Source organism: Canis lupus, chromosome 8 (genome assembly GCF_048164855.1).
Source record: "Canis lupus baileyi chromosome 8, mCanLup2.hap1, whole genome shotgun sequence".
Lineage (NCBI taxonomy): Eukaryota > Metazoa > Chordata > Mammalia > Carnivora > Canidae > Canis > Canis lupus.
Genome location: NC_132845.1, coordinates 41305397 through 41310488, shown reverse-complemented (window position 1 = coordinate 41310488; position 5092 = coordinate 41305397). Strand labels below are relative to the sequence as shown.

At 46.5% G+C, this 5092-nt stretch overlaps 1 pseudogene; it reads left to right on the top strand.

The window, feature by feature from the left end:
- The first annotated feature begins 1199 nt into the window (after positions 1-1199).
- Positions 1200-3958, top strand: LOC140638409 (heterogeneous nuclear ribonucleoprotein A1-like; annotated as a pseudogene).
- Positions 3959-5092: the final 1134 nt, after the last annotated feature.

Sequence of the window (5092 nt, the reverse complement as noted above, 5' to 3'; positions counted from 1 at the left end):
CGCCCTCCCGCCGGCGGGCTACGCACTGCGCAGCCTCAGACGCAGCCGCCCAGGTGGGCGGAGAAGGAAGGCAGGTGCGCAGGCGGCTCCCTAAGCGGCCTCCGGTGGAACCTGGGAGGAGCCCCCCCGCCCGGGAGGGGGGCTCAAAAATTAGTGTTGGTTCAAGAATATAGTGAAACAACCATTTCTATGAATCTCATAAGCATGATGTTGAGAAAAGAGGCCGGATGCCGGAGTGCATGTTGGCTGGTTCCATTTGTATAGATCAGAACTGTTCTTTGAGGGGCGTCTGCATGGCTCAGTCCAGTACCTTAGGTGTGGACTCTTTTTTGTTGTTGTTGTTAAATTTAATTTATTTATTCGTTCATGAGAGAGGCAGAGACACAGGCAGAGGGAGAAGCAGGCTCCATGTAGGGAGCCTGACGTGGGACTCGATCCCAGGTCTCCAGGATCAGGCCCTGGGCTGAAGGCAGGTGCTAAACCGCTGAGCCACCCGGGCTGCCCAGGTGTGGACCCTTGATGTGGGCTCAGGTCATGATGTCAGGGTCGGGATCTGGAGGCTGGAGTGAAGCTCAGTGCTCAGTGCAGTCTGCTTGAGATTCTCTCACTCTCCCTCTGCCTGTCTCTTCTGTGCTCGCTGCCCCTCTATCAAATAAATCTTAAAAAAAAAAAAAAAAAAAACAAGGGCACCTAGGTGGCTCAAAGTGGTTGAGCCGCTACCTTCACAGCTCAGGTCTTGGTCCTGGGGTCCTAGGATCAAGTCATGTATGGGGTTCCTGCAGGGAGCCTGCTTCTCCCTCTGCCTATGTCTTTGCCTCTCTGTGTCTCTCATGAATAAATAAATAAAAATCTTTGGAAAAACAGAAACTACCCTTTGCTGTTAGATGTCAGCAAGGTGACCTGCCTTGGAGGATTGGGTATGAGAGGGAGGGGGTCAATGCGGAGCTGATAGGATAGGGTTCCTCCTGTTGTCTCTCTGGATCTGGGTGCTGGTGAGGTGGGTGTGGTCCTTTGGAGGAAGTTCATTAAGCAGCGAACTTGTTCATTTTTCAGGATGTATGTTGTACTTGAATAAAAAAAAGTATAAAGAGAAAAGGAAAGGGGACAAAGAAAAGAAAGAAAGGAAAGAAAAAGAAAGAAAGAAAGAAAGAAAGAGAAAGAAGAAAGAAAGAAAGAAAGAAAGAAAGAAAGAAAGAAAGAAAGAAAGAAAGAAAGAAGAAAAAAAGAAAAAAACCACAATGAATTCAAGTATATGTGTTAAGAAGGAAAATTTTCCAGGCACCTGGGTGGTTCAGTCGGTTAAGCATCTGCCTTTGGTTCGAGTCATAATCTCAGGGCCCTGGGATGGAGCCCCCGTGTTCAGGCTCCCTGTTCTTCCAGGAGCCTGATTCTCTTTCCTGCACCCCCTCTTTGTGCATGCACTCTCTATCTCTCAAATCAATAAAATCATTTTTTTTAAGTGGTCACACTAAAGAGTTCAGTGTGTGTCCATGTAGTAACCTTTTAACTTCAAAAGGGATCTTCTTGCTGGGAAACATTGAGAGCATGTTGGCGAAGTCACCCTCATTGCCCTCGGGTTGGGAGCTGCCCTGGAGCCTGCAGAGTGCCTGGCACTACCACCTGTCCTCTGGCTGCCTCACTCACTCAGGCATTGGACAAAGAAATAAAAGGGCGCCTCCTCCTTTGATAAGGGCCTAGACAGGGCAACACCTTGCAGGTGTGGTTCCCGAGGCCCTAGAGCCCAGCTCAAGAGTTGATACGTGTCTCATTTGCTTCTCATAGTAGCCTTGTGGCTCCTTTTTTACCTATAAGGATATTGAAGGTCACACCATTAGTGAGTATGTGACAGAGGGAGGACTTGAAAATTTAGCTTAAAAGGGAAAGGAAAGATGAGTAAATGTGTATGGATGGGAGGGATAGGTGACAGACATGGAAAGTAGCTCCTAATTCCTCACCTTGAGGTGTGGAGGCTGAGAGGCTGGAGTACCCACACTGCCCACTCTGCCCACCCTCTTGTAGATGGAAGGTGGCTGGTATCTTGATACCTCTGTCTGCTGGGTTTCATAATCTTGAGCAAATCACTACTCAATCAGTTGACTTTCCTGACCTGTAATAAAGGAGGGAACTTCCCATCTCAGACAGCCCCCCACTGCTTTGGTGATCTAAGAAGATAAGGACCAAGTGCTGGAGTAATGACAAACCAAGAGTAAATGCCGTGCTCTGGAAGATGAAACCCTGATTGGAGAAGGAGTCAGGCTTTCTGCCCCTGGACGCCGCCAAGTAAGCACCGTTAAAGTCTCCCCTCCCACCGCCGTCATGTCTAAGTCAGAGTCTCCCAAAGAGCCCGAGCAGCTGCGGAAGCTCTTCATCGGAGGTTTGAGCTTCGAAACGACCGATGAGAGTCTGAGGAGCCATTTTGAGCAATGGGGGACGCTTACGGACTGTGTGGAAATGAGAGACCCCAACACCAAGCGCTCCGGAGGCTTTGGGTTCGTCACATACACCACCGTGGAGGAGGTGGACGCGGCCACGAACGCCCGGCCGCACAAGGTGGACGGAAGAGTGTGGAACCAAAGAGGGCTGTCTCCCGAGAAGATTCTCAAAGACCCGGTGCCCACTTAACTGTGAAAAAGATTTTTGTCGGTGGCATTAAAGAAGACACTGAAGAACATCATCTAAGAGATTATCTTGAACAGTATGGGAAAATCGAAGTGATTGAGATCATGACTGACCGAGGCAGTGGCAAAAAGAGAGGTTTTGCTTTTGTGACCTTTGACGACCACCACGACTCTGTAGACAAGATTGTCATTCAAAAATCCCATACTGTGAATGGCCACAACTGTGAAGTAAGGAAAGCCCTATCGAAGCAAGAGATGGCTAGTGCTCCGTCCAGCCAAAGAGGCCGAAGTGGTTCTGGAAACTTTGGTGGTGGTTGTGGAGGTGGTTTTGGTGGGAATGACAACTTTGGTCGTGGAGGGAACTTCAGTGGTCGAGGTGGCTTCGGTGGCAGTCGAGGTGGTGGTGGATACGGTGGCAGTGGGGATGGCTATAATGGATTTGGTAATGACGGAAGCAACTTGGAGGTGGCGGAAGCTATAACGATTTTGGCAATTACAACAATCAATCCTCAAATTTTGGACCCATGAAAGGAGGAAATTTTGGAGGCAGAAGCTCTGGCCCCTATGGTGGTGGAGGCCAATACTTTGCCAAACCACAAAACCAAGGTGGCTATGGCGGTTCCAGCAGCAGCAGCAGCTATGGCAGTGGCAGAAGGTTTTAATTACTGCCAGGAGACAAAGCTTAGCAGGAGAGGAGAGCCAGAGAAGTGACAGGGAAGCTACAGGTTACAACAGATTTGTGAACTCAGCCAAGCACAGTGGTGGCAGGGCCTAGATGCTACAAAGAAGACATGTTTTAGACAATACTCATATGTATGGGCAAAAAACTCAAGGACTGTATTTGTGACTGATTGTATAACAGGTTATTTTAGTTTCTGTTCTGTGGAAAGTGTAAAGCATTCCAACAAAGGGTTTTAATGTAGATTTTTTTTTTTTTGCACCCATGCTGTTGATTGCTAAATGTAATAGTCTGATCATGACGCTGAATAAATGTGTCTTTTTTTAAATGTGCTGTGTAAAGTTAGTCTACTCTGAAGCCTTCTTGGTAAACTACCCCAACAGTGTGAAGTTAGAATTCCTTCAGGGTGATGCCAGGTTCCACTCGAAATTTATTTGCAACCTGCTTGGGCACAGAAGCCATTGTCTCCATAAACCTTGGTGTGGTTGAACTGACAGTTAATGTGTTGTGACCTGGAGTTCACCGTTAAAAGGGTCACCCAAGCAAAGTCCTGGAGTTTATTTGGTTATTATGATTGTTGGCACATCCTATGCAATATATCTAAATTGAATTATGGTATCAGATAAAATTATAGATGGGATTAAAGCTTGTGTATCGTCCATTATCATGTGTAATCAATAAATGATTTAATATTCTCTTGAAAAAAAAAAAGGAAAAGGAGTCAGGATTGTTTCCCTAGGGAGAAAGGAACAAGATGCATCACCCACCAGCCAGTGGTGCTTCAGAGCTCAGCCAGCCCTGCTTGTCCTACTTGCCCACTTGACATAAATCACATATTAAATTCAGTCCTTCCAGGGATCCCTGGGTGGTGCAGCGGTTTGGCGCCTGCCTTTGGCCCAGGGCGCGATCCTGGAGACCCGGGATCGAATCCCACGTCGGGCTCTCGGTGCATGGAGCCTGCTTCTCCCTCTGCCTATGTCCCTGCCTCTCTCTCTCTCTCTCTCTCTGTGACTGTCATAAATAAATAAAAATGTTCAAAAAAATTTAAATAAATAAATAAATAAATAAATAAATAAATAAATAAATAAATAAATAAATTCAGTCCTTCCCAAGGTCAGGAGGGTAGTTTCCCCTTCCAGAGACTGGAGGTTGAACCCTAGCAGGGTCACCTGATGGCTAAGATATAGACTGAGGCTTTGGAATTCCTGCACCACCTCATACTACCTGTGAGACACGACTTCACAAGAAGTCACTTTCCTTCTCCCCCAGAGCCTCAGATTTTAAGTTTTAAAAGGAAATAAGAATAGTATTCACTGAGGGGGGCACTTGATGGGATGAGCACTGGGTGTTATGCTATATGTTGGCAAATTGAACTCCAATAAAAAATAAAAATAAAAATAAAAAATAAAAAGAGAATAGTATCCACTTCAGAGGCTGTTGTGGATTAACTGAAGTGACGATAGTGACAAGCTTCACCTGGAACATTCATTCTCAATGGCACACTCAAGGGAATAAAAAATGGTTGTTGGGGAGGGGAAAAACTTAACTCTATGAATAGGTCATAGATACAGATACAGGACACAAACAAATTTGTAGTATAACTGCAGTATTGAAATATCATGGGGTGGAGCACCTGGTGGCTCAGTGGTTGAGCATCTGCCTTCGACTCAGGGCATGATCCCAGGGTCCTGGGATCGGTCCTGCACCAGGCTCTCTGTATGATGCCTGCTTCTCCCTCTGCCTGTGTCTCTGCCTCTCTCTCTCTCTGTCTCTATGAATAAATAAATAAAATCTT